Below are 12,500 nucleotides of genomic sequence, written 5' to 3' on the forward strand. Positions count from 1 at the left end.
TAATAATAATAATAATAATAATAATAATAATAATGATAAAGATAATAATAATAATAATAATAATAATAATAATAATAATAATAATAATAATAATAATAATAATAACAACAAAGAATAATAGTAATAATAATATGATAATAATAATAATAATAATAATAATAATAATAATAATAATAATAATAATAATAATAATAATAATAATAATAATAATAATAATAATAATAATAATAATATAATAATAATAATAATAATAATAATAATAATAATAATAATAATAATAATAATAATAATAATAATAATAATATGATAATGATGATGATAATAATAATAATAATAATAATAATTAATAATAATAATAATAATAATAATAATAATAATAATAATAATAATAATCATCACATCAATCATATAATAATAATAATAATAATAATAATAATAATATATAATAATAATAATAATAATAATATAATAATAATAATAATAATAATAATAATAATAATAATAATAATATAATAATAATAATAATAATAATAATAATAATAATAATAATAATAATAATAATAATAATAATAATCTGTATTGTCCAGAAGAAAGGCAATTCGTGTTGTGTTTACAATTACAATGTTCTCCAAACAGCACACACTCATGTCATACACACAACAGTCAAGCGGCACATTCAAACATACAGTGTACGGTATAGATGCCCTCACACACGCAGACACACTGATTGTCAATATAAATAATCCATCTTTTACGTCCCATAATCTTAAGAATCTGCCTATACACCCTGATAATTAATTGGGTATTCCACCTTATGATTCAATCTGTAACACATTCGGTGTTAGTCTTCCGAAGGACTTGTTGGTAACACACTTCCAATGAGTTTTGACCCGGAAAAGTGGAGGGCGTGACGTCACAACGTATATGTCCGATTTTCTTGTCGTTTGTTGTTGTTAGTTATTCCGGGCGCAGGTCTGACTTGTTTTTTTTTTTTTTAATTTTTTATTTTTTTTATTTCTAGTCTCTGGGACATTGTCTCAATAATATATCAGCTGGTTAAAAAAAAAACAAAAAACAAAACAAAACAAACACGGGGAAAGAGAATCAACACCCCATTACTGTAAACATTTAAAAGTTTGAGTCATGATGTATTTTATTTCAAACGATGAAAAGGTAAAAGGAATTCGGCATTGTGAGAAAACTGTTTGGTCTTTCACTATCGCTATTTCATAACGTGTGACGTCATTTATGTCGATTAAAATATAAACCCGGATGCAAAAAATCACGGCACCACATAATCAAATCTTGAAACTTTGGAGACATTTGCAATATTCCGTGCGCACGGGACTTTAGAACATACTATTGATGCCTTGCGCTTCGCCAAAATACTCACAACATCAGCCAGACAGATATAACGTATCACACAAACTATGTGTAACCTTGAACGTTTATATATATATATATATATATATATAGTCTTATTGATATAATTTAGTGAGAAATAATCATTTAACGGCTGGCTAAAAACAATAACAAAGAGCTGAGTGCTCTATCTATAAACGTTTAAGGTTACAAACAGTTTTGTGTATTGGTTGGTATATCCGGCTGGCTGGTGTTGTGAGTATTTTACATAAACGCAAAGCATGAATAACGACTTTTACTGCGTTATGAATTTATACAGGGTGTTTATTCGTGCATTGAACCCCCCCCCTAAAAAAAAACAAAACAAAAACAACAAAAAAAAACAAAAACAAATACAAAAAAAAACAAAAACAAAACAAAAAAAAAAAAAAAAAAAAAAAAAAACAAAACAAAACAAAAACAAAAAAAAAAACAAAACAAAAAAACAAAACAAAAACAAAACAAAAAATAACCCTGAAAAAAAACTTCACTTCTTTGGCCATTCATGTAAGACGGTAATAATATTTGTTGTTATTTTGTAAGAAGCACAGAAAGTGTATAATTAGATACGTTCAAGAATGAAAATGGCTGCCCAAGGCCCTGTCTCTATGGACGCTTGCCGTGAATGTGTAGGAGATCGTGCTAAATGGTGCAAGACAGCTGGTTTTTCCAAAACTTGTTAAGTCAATTTTTCCACTATTTGAGATTTTGCCGTCCTTGATCTAACACTTGAAACTTAAACTTTTATTCTAAGCATCATTTGGCATTTTAAAAATTTCCATAAATTAGGCGGCTATTTCGACGTGCACTTATTTGCAGGTCTGCTAACCCAATTCCTTATGGGCTCATTGTTGTAATGGAAGTGTCAAAAAATGACGGAAAATGTAGTCCATTACAACAATGTTAAACTAGGCCCACAATTGCATTCGGATATCAGACCTGCATATTTGTACACGTCGGGCTAAATGAATTTGTAGTTTGATCATGATAAAATAATAGACCTAATGGGAAACTTCACTGAATTTCCAAACGATATTTTGCATATTTTGCTCCGGCTGTTTGGATATAATTTAGTGAAAACTAATCGCTATCGGATTGCCTAAAAAGATATCAAACAGCCGAGTGATGTCAATTTTAATCCCTCTATTAATGTTATGCGTTTAGTTAAAAAAACTCATAACACCCGCCGGCGGGATATAACGTAACAAAACACAAAACTATGTATAACTTCAAATGTTCTGACTTATATAATTTAGTGAGAACTACTCACAAAATGCCCCCCCCCCCAAGTGGGTCTGCCTTGTCGTGGCGGGGGAGCTTGAGTGCCTCCAACGATCCCATGAAACTATGTTGGCGGGGACTTCGTGTGCCCTGGCAGGTCTAACCAAGCCGAACAGGTCCGTGGGGGAAGAGCCAGACCAAGGGTTTCACAGGGAAGATGGGGATCATTAGTCGTTGACAATTCACCTAGGAGAAGGAAAACTCCAATTTCAAACCTGGGTAGCTGGAGCTCATTAGTCTCGTCTCAGACAATTCACCTAGGAGAAGGAAAACTCCAATTTCAAACCGGGGTAGGTGGAGCTCATTAGTCTCGTCTCAGACAATTCACCTAGGAGAAGGAAAACTCCAATTTCAAACCGGGGTAGGTGGAGCTCATTAGTCTCGATTGAGACAATTTACCTGGGAGAAGGAAAACTCAAATTTCAAACCTGGATAGGTGGAGCTCATTAGCCATGGAAGACAATCTTCTAAGGGGAGGAAACCACAACAGAAAACCATGGGTAGACTGGGTCCACTAACACGGGAGAGAAACCAATCTAGGAGTGAATCTCCAAAATTGTGACCCTTCGCCTCAAAACGGTATTAAGTCGGGTTGGTTAAGGTGTTGAAAATTGAATTTATAGCCAGAAATATGAGACTTGTGTTGAGTTTGTATGTTTTATTGAGGAGAATGGATACCATATTTTAGGGTGCTGATGCCAACAATTTATATTTTTGACCAGTTTAACATTTAATTCGGCTTTTAAGCACCTGGTTCGCTCCGACATAATACCGTTTTGAGACGATGGGTCACAATTAATCCTGGTCCTTCAAATCACGGGGTTATGCGATGGGCCAACTACCCGTCCATTTTAAAAAATCAAGTTACTGAAACCTACAACAACAATAAAACCATAAATTCAGTTCTTGGGAGACCAGGGTCTCCAACTAGGAGAATGATAACGCGCTACGGCCAAACCCACCAGGGAGCTGCAGAGATGACGACCCCTCTTAGCCCAAGAACACCCTTGATAAAGCCTCCAAGATTGTTATCACAGAAAAAGCCCATCCTATTAGGAATGTGGAATGTGACGCAAGAAGTAAAAAAACCCTATTAAAATCATTGCTGGATCTTTTGAATATTTTCTATGCATTTATTCAATACGTTGATACATTCATGGTTTCTTCTTTCTTGGTCGTGGGAAATAGAACCAGTTCAAAGACAAAGCTGTCAATAGCCAGATACTCATTTACACCTGGGTGCGTTGAGGGAATGTGAGTAAATAACATTTTCCAAGGACAGAACGATGAGCCGCTCCGGAGTCAAAACCAGGACCCTCCGATCCCCCCCCGCCCCTCCGCCACCCCCGAAGACCATATATATAATTTGATTCATTGTTACGCGCACATACTACAGACATGCCAATTTGAAATTGGAAAATAAAAATCGTAGTTTTCAGGGGTGAAACAACACCGTAGACATTACAACTATTAAAAATTACCCATTAATATTTAAAATGATTAAATTAATACTTTAAACTTCTTTCAATACTATTTTTGACCAACCCCCCCCCCCCAAAAAAAAAAAAACAAACAAACAAACAAAAAAAAAAACAAAAACAAAACAAAAAACAACCTTTAATTTCAAAAAGTTTATTGAATTAAAGGTATTTATATAATTGTCAACTAGGACCCAAAAATTCATATTTCTACGAAATTTTCGTAGAAGTTGGCAGGTCAGCATAATAATATTATGTGGCTTACCTACTAAAATCGATATTATATTGAGAGGATAAAAAATGCTGAAAATTGAATTTCTGGCCAAAAATATCGGTGTTGTTTGTTTTTGTTTTTAATGTTTTTTTTTTACGACGTTTGTAATACAAATGTTACCCATCGTTTCATAACGGTGTGGACACGCAGACAGTCATTCTCGTTTACATAAAAGGAAGTGAAGTTTTATTGAAACTAACAAGGGGCATAACCAATACAATAATTTGATGTACATAGTAGGGTTGTGCTTGTTTCCCTTTAGCAGTTCGGGAATGTTTACTTCTTAAAGACGCTGTGCGCTTGGCTACGAAGCTCACAACATTGCGATCCGAAACTATAATGGACCAACACACTATATTGTGTCACCATGGACTTTTATAGTCTGGTTAATACAGTTTAGTGAGAATTACTCATAAACATGGATGGCAAAAATATAGAACAAAGACCTGAGTTACGTCAACTTTACACAGACAAGTCGACAGCCATTGCTGTTTACATAAAAGAAACTGCAGTTTTAGTGAACCAATCAAGGGAGATAACCAATACAATAATTTGATGTACATATTCAGGTTTTGGTTGTTTCCCTTTAATAGGTCGGAATGTTTACTTCTTACAGATGCTGTGCGTTTAGCGAAAAAACTCACGACGTTGCCATCCGGAAATATAACGGACCAAACACACACAACATTGTGTAACAGTTTGGTGAGAATTACTCATAAACATGGATGGCAACACTCTAGAACAAAGACCTGAGTGGCGTCAACTTCTTGCCATCTATAAACGTGTAAGGTTCCACACAGTGTTGTGTGTTGATACGTTTTTGTCCGGCTGGCGAAATGGTGGGAAATTTTTAGCAAATGGGAGCATCTATATTCATGTTTTCGTCCAACCCAGTCATCAATCACATGATTTGTTGCTGTCCAACGATTGGACATTTCTTAATAAATCAAATGTAGACAATCTACGTTGTTTATGAAAGTTGTAAACATGCCCACGTGATCAAGCTGAACAAAATGACCAATCGTGATGTTAGATATTTCAAAAGTTGTGAATATTTTTCACTATGTGGGTCATTTTGAGCACATTTTGCAATGTGACCAATGCCCTCGAGCACATGGGAAGGTAATATAGATCATTCCCATTGCATAGCATCAATGAGAGGAGATGCAAACAATGGTTAAAATTGTTACATTATTGATGCCATGCATTTAGGCAAAATACTTATAACAACCGTCTGCCGGATATAACCTACCGACACAGAAAACTATGTGTAACCTTGAACGCGTATAATCTGATTGATAACATTTTTTTAAATAGAAAAAAAAAGTTGGGCTTTTATATAGCGCAATATCCTCTAAACGTGCTCAAAGCGCTTTACAAGGGGTATTTGGTCAACAGCAACACTGAACATACAGAACGAGACATGACGCCGGTTAGGCGATATTGCATTTTTTTTCGACAGAGATAACGCTGTTAACGGCCAGGTAGTCATTTTACACCTGCGTACGGTGAGAGAATGTGAGTAAAGAGCCTTTTCCATGATCCAAGGAATCAACTACGTGCGATAGAGGCTCGAACCCAGAACCTTTAGATCCGAAAGCCAGTGTCATACCACAAAACCACATAGCCCCAGTGTTCAGTAAGAATTAGACATAAAAATGACAGGCTAAAAGCAATAACAAAGAGTTGAACGTAAAAATAACGATTAACTCTTTCAGCGCCATTGGCCGCACTGTGCGGTCAGAGCAGAATCTGTTTTATTGGCCAATGGCCGCACAGTGCGGCATGTTTTCAAAGGCAAAAACAATAAAAGTACTATAAATTGAACGAATGCTATCATGTCTTTCATCAGAACATTCAATTGGATTCAATAGTCCGATGTCACTTCGCCCAGCAACGACGGCCATCGTGGTTCTAAACAAAGAAAATCGGTACTTTTTATTCTTCATGCTGGCGAGAACTTTTCATAAGTCTTGTGATCAGAATGTGTAAAAGTCAAAACATGATCAGATTTATAATGCGTTTTTTTCCTCTGGATACACTTTTATGCTCGTCGGAGAAATATTTCATAAGGGAGTCCGCCATTGTTCCGATAGTTTAGAGCCAATTACTAAGTTACCATGCGTCATTAGGAAGTGACGTTACGACTGTTGAAGAGTATTGGTACTAGAGGGGTATTTTAATGGAGTTTTTGCGCCGCCGAATTCGAATGTCGCTTTGTCTTAGCTTGTCATTCTCATGCTGCCTCAATCAGGTGTCAGCCATTTTGTGACGGAAATGCAAATATGACGTCAGCGCTGAAAGAGTTAATGTTTGAGTTGAGTAATTATATGTAATTTATTATGGAATAATCCTAAATAAATAGTGGATAATGAGAGAGTTAACTCACTCAACCCGAACACCGACTATATCCTTAGTTTACCCAGGTTACTTTTACCCCATGCCTATTTATTACATTTTTCTGAGACAAATTATAGGCGTAGTATCAAAGATAATGTTTTCATTTTTTCCCGCATGTTAATGATAGTTGAAAAAAAAAATAAACATGCTCATTTTAAATAATTTTTTTTTCTTCAAATTTTGAGAAATAACAAAAACCTCTAAGACTGAGAGAGTTAATCCATCTATCCACCTATCCATAATAATATTATACTGTGAGTGCTGTAACCTAATGCGGTCAATGCTTGATTCTAAACCTATCGTGTACTGAATTCGTGGTAATCACCTTACATCGTTATCACGTAAGATTAGGCCAAACTCGGCCTGTATAGGATTAATAATATCTACCCTAAAACACCGTAACCTTGGGCTGCAAGATTGCGACGTGTGTGGCCGAAATTGGCCACTCGAATATCCATTATTTATGTTACTATTACATTTTAAAAATTAAAAACAAACAAACAAACAGTTTTTGCCGAATTTAGTCGAGTTTTTGTTTATCAGAACCGATGAGTTTTGTTTCAAATGATTAGAGTTTGAGAAGTGAGGTTCTATTTGACCAATTTAGTAGTTGAAATTGGCCACACATAGTCTATTTATGTTTCTATGAATTTTTCTAAATAAAGAAAAACATTAGTTTTTTAAAAAATTAGTCTATTTTTTATTTATCAGAGCCGACCAGTTTTTTTGTTTGTTTGTTTTTTTTCAAAGGAATTACAGTTTTAGTAGTGAGGTTCTATTTGGCCATTTTTGTAGTTGAAATTGGCCAAGAGGAATTCTGACCATCTGGCAGCTCTGATGACCGTGAGAACATTTTACAAATTATTATTCAGGGTGTTCCTTCTTTGTACACATTCGATTTGATTCGTCTGGGTCATTGCGATTGTTGAGTTGAGTCGTGTTGCGTCCTGGAGCCTTGATCCAAAAAAATATAAAAAATGGAAAATAAATTTTACCTGATTTTGTTGGTGGCTTTTATCATTCTATCGCCTGTGCCTTCTGATGCCGGAGCGCCTATTGGATTTATCGAGTGTCTTCTTAGGTTGAACTCTCCACCACAACGGCTACATCAAAATGCATACGCTTGTAGTGAGATGAACAAGAAGGTAAGTTTAAATTGGATTCAATAGTCTGATGTCACGTCGCCCAGCAACGGCGGCCATCGTGGTTCTAAACAAAGAAAATCGGTACTATTTATTCTTCATACTGGCTAGAACTTTTCATATGTCTTGTGACCAGAATGTGTAAAAGTCAAAACATGATCAGATTTATTATGTTTTTTTTTCTCCTCTGGATACGCTTTTATGGTCGTAAGAGAAATATTTCATAAGGGAGTCCGCCATTGTTCCGATAGTTTAGAGCCAGTTACTAAGTTACCATACGTCATTACGAGGGGAGGAACGTCACGACTGTTGAAGCGTATTGAGCTGTAACTTGAGCTTTTATATAACGCAATATCTACTAAACGTGCTCAAATCGCTTTACAAGGGATCCTTGGCCAAGAGCAACACTTAACATGTAGGACGGGACATGACGCCTGTTAGAAAATTTTTCAATTTTTTTCGGACTGAGACAACGCTGTTAACGGCCAGGTACTCATTTTACACCTGAGTACGGTGAGAGAAAATGAGTGAAGACTCTTGGGAAGACTTCCGTAGTTTCACAGCAGTTTTATATATTTTTAGCTACTAATGGGCATGATCTATAGATAGAATGCGCTTGGCCAAGGAGTTCACAACATTGCCATCCGGAAGTATAATGGACCAACACACAAACTCTGTGTAACCATGAACTTTTATAGTCTGGTTAATACAGTTTTTGTGAGAACAACTCACAAACGCGGATGACAAAAACAATAACAAAGGCCTGAGTGATGTCATCTTCGAACTATCTATATTAACTTTCCATGTGTTCGAGGTCATTGATCACATTGCAAAATGTGCTCAAAGTGACCCACTTAGTGAAAAGTGTTCACAGCTTATTAAATATCTAACATCACGATTGGTCACTTGATTCATCTCGACACATGGGTATGTTTAGAACATTTGTAAACAAAGCAGCGTGTTTACATTTGTTAAGAAATATCCAATCGTTGGACAGCAACAAATCATGTGATTGATGACCTGGTTGGACGAAAACATGAATATAGATCGCTCCCATTCTTTAGCCCAAACATTGTTTTATCAGATTATAGTATCTTTAGTTAGGGTTGAAGAGGGGTTCGGGGGGTTTCGCCCCGATAATAAAGATTGCGGGGGTCGGGGGGGGGGGGGGTGGGCTTCCTGAGGTCTCCCTGCGATAATAATTTTAAAAATCCCACCTTCAGGCGTGTTGTAAAACTACGGGAGGCTTTTCCAACTCTTTTTCAAGGACTCAACTATGCGCCGAGCGAGGCTCGAACCCCGGACCTTCCGATCCGAAAGCGAGTGTCATACCACTAGACCAACATAGCCGCACAAGTTTATCGTCGCCAAGTCCCAGGTTTCAGATTGTTTTGCACGCTATAAAATGCCCACCCAATTTATAGATAGTATGCGCTTGGTTAAGAAGCTCATAACATTGCCATCCGGAAGTATAACGGACCAACACACAAAACTGTGTGTATCCATGATCGTTTATAGTCAGTTTAATACAGTTCAGTGAGCATTACTCATAAACGCGGATGGCAAAAAACAATAACAAAGACCTGATTGACGTCATCTTCGAACTATCTATAAGAACGCACAAATAATCCTCTCATCAGAGTGATGTGGAAACTACAGAAGTCCTTCCGTCACTGTAATCGTGGCTTTCGTCAAGTTATGGCCTGATACTGACCAAAAAATGACGTCAAAATGCCAGTCTTTGGCCACAAAAGAAAACAAATCGTGAGTTGCATTCAATAGTTCAACCAATGAAATAACTTGTTTCCATGAGCTCTACTAACGACAACTCACTTAGGGGTGCAAAAAACAAATAATGACACGTCAAACTGCCAGTCCTTTTGGATTTCAGTATCAGGCTATAACATAACGATGGCTACGCTGTAATACGGTTCAACAGTCGTGACGTCACATCCCTCGTAATGACGCTTAGTAACTTAGTAGCTGGTTCTAAACAATCGGAGCAATGGCGGACGCCCTTATGAAATACTTCTCCGACGAGCATAAAAGTGTATCCAGAGGAGAAAAACTTTGTAAACTTTGTGAGAATTCCTCATAAACGCGGATGGCAAACAAAAAAATAAAATAACAAAAAAAAAAAATAAAGGCCGGAGTGACGTCGAGCTATCTATAGACAGTTCGAAGTTGACGTCACTCAGGTCTTTGTTATTGTTTTTTTTTGCCATCCGCGTTTATGAGGAATTCTCACAAAACTGTATTAACCAGGCTATAGACAGTATGCGCTTGGCCAAGAAGCTCATAACATTGCCATCCAGAAGTATAACGGACCAACACACAAAACTGTGTGTATCCATGAACGTTTATAGTCAGGTTAATACAGTTCAGTGAGCATTACTCATAAACGCGGATGGCAAAATACAATAACAAAGACCAGAGTAACGTAATATTCGAACTATCTATAAACGTCCATGGTTACAAATAGTTTTATGTGTCGGTCCGTTATATTTCAGAATGTCAATATTGTGAGCTTCCTAGCCAAGCGCATACTATCTATAGATAGTTCGAAGATGACGTCACTCAGGTCTTTGTTATTGTTTTTTGCCATCCGCGTTTATGAGTAATGCTCACTGAACTGCATTAACCTGACTATAAACGTTCATGGATACACACAGTTTTGTGTGTTGGTCCGTTATACTTCGGATGGCAATGTTATGAGCTTCTTAGCCAAGCGCATACTATCTATAAGTTAACGATGACAATGATCAGAAGCGGGGTGAGGGCTGTGTTCATTCTATCTATAGATAGTATGCGCTTGGCTAAGTAGTTTATAACATTGCCATCCGGAAGTATAACGGATCAACAAAAAACTTATGTAACCATGGTCGTTTATAGTCGAGTTAATACAGTTTACTCATAAACGCGGATGGCAAAAAGCAATAACAAAGACCGGAGTGACGTCATCTTCGTTCTATCTATAGATAGTGTACGCTTGGCTGAGAAACTCACAACATTGCCATCCGGAAGTATAACGGACCAACACACAAAACTGTGTGTATCCATGAACGTTTATAGTCTGGTTGATACGGTTTAGTGAGAATTACTCATAAACGTGGATGGCAAAAAAAAAAAATATAAAAAAATAACAAAGACACGAGTGACGAGAGAGATAGGGAGAGAGAGAGAGAGAGAGAGAGAGATAGAGAGAGAGATAGAGATGTAGTATCATACACCTGTCCCATACGTGTTCAGTTTATTGTGTGTGTGTGTGCGTGTGTGTGTGTGTGTGTGTGCGTGTGTGTGCCGGGAGGAGGGATGGATAACTAACGAATTCCCTATTGATGCTATGCTCTTAGACAAAAACACTCATAACACCCGCCAGCCGGATTTAAGGTACCAACACACAAAACTATGTGTAACATTGAACGTTTATTGATGCTGTGCGCTTAGGTAATTTACTCACAACATTCGGCCAGCCAGATTTAACGTACCAACACACATACACACACACACACACACATACAACTGTGTGACATTACCCTCTATAGATAGTATGCGCTTGGCTAAGAAGCTCATAACATTGCCATCCGGAAGTATAACGGACCAACACGCAAAAGTGTGTGTATCCATGAACGTTTATAGTCAGGTTAATACAGTTCAGTGAGCATTACTCATAAACGCGGATGGCAAAACACAATAACAAAGACCTCAGTGACGTCATCTTCGAACTATCTATAGTCTGATTAATACAACTTAGTGTTTCTTATAAAAATGCTAACTAAAAACAATAACAAAAATATGAATGACATTAATTTCGATATATCCATAGTCTGAATGATATAATTCAATGGGAACTAATCACTATTGAGCTGGATGAAAATGACGACAAAGAGCTGAGTGACGTCAACTTTGTTCCTTCTTTATATTCCCACCATAGTTGTCTCGAAACAAGAGGGAGACAGCATTGCAAGGGAGGGGAAGGGGAGGGGCAGGAAGAAGGCTATCTGATAAAGATGAGGGCAAAAAATGATGAAAGGTCAGTATGAATATTAGTGGTACCAACGTTAAATTTGATATTTAGATTGCCGTCGTCGTCGTCATTATCATCTTCATCATCGTCTCATCATCATCGTCATCATCATTATCGCTATTATTATCATCATTATTGTTATCAATTCTATTATTACATTTATTATATTTCTTCTCTCCTCCTCCTCCTCCTCCTCCTCCTCCTCCTCTCCTCCTCCTCCTCCTCCTCCTCCTCCTCCTCCTCCTCCTCTCTTCTTTCTTCTTCTTCTTCTTCTTCTTCTTCTTCTTCTTCTTCTTTTCTTCTTCTTCTTCTTCTTCTTCTTCTTCTTCTTCTTCTTCTTCTTCTTCTCTTCTTCTTTCTTCTTCTTCTTCTTCTTCTTCTTCTTCTTCTTCTTCTTCTTCTTCTTCTTCTTCTCTTCTTCTTCTTCTTCTTCTTCTTCTTCTTCTTCTTCTTCTTCTTCTTCTTCTTCTTCTTCTTCTTCTTCTTCTTCTTCTTCT

The 12,500-nt window shown here is 36.6% G+C and overlaps 1 long non-coding RNA gene across 3 annotated transcripts in view; it reads left to right on the top strand.

Moving 5' to 3' along the window:
• The window catches only part of LOC144980719 (uncharacterized), a 24,508-nt gene that overhangs the window by 11,042 nt on the left and 966 nt on the right, over positions 1-12,500 (top strand). Inside the window, exons 1-2 of one of the 3 annotated variants that reach the window (XR_013646939.1) lie at positions 7,556-7,979; positions 11,911-12,009. The exons of 1 other annotated variant lie outside the window; for it this stretch is intronic. This is a non-coding gene — a long non-coding RNA (uncharacterized LOC144980719). Of the gene's footprint in view, positions 1-7,555; positions 7,980-11,910; positions 12,010-12,500 lie in introns of those variants that run through there. One more of the 3 variants, XR_013646941.1, reaches the window with a different exon arrangement.

The sequence above is a fragment of the Berghia stephanieae genome, chromosome 10 (assembly GCF_034508935.2).
Source record: "Berghia stephanieae isolate SIO BIC M18660-M18661 chromosome 10, UCSD_Bste_1.3, whole genome shotgun sequence".
Lineage (NCBI taxonomy): Eukaryota > Metazoa > Mollusca > Gastropoda > Nudibranchia > Aeolidiidae > Berghia > Berghia stephanieae.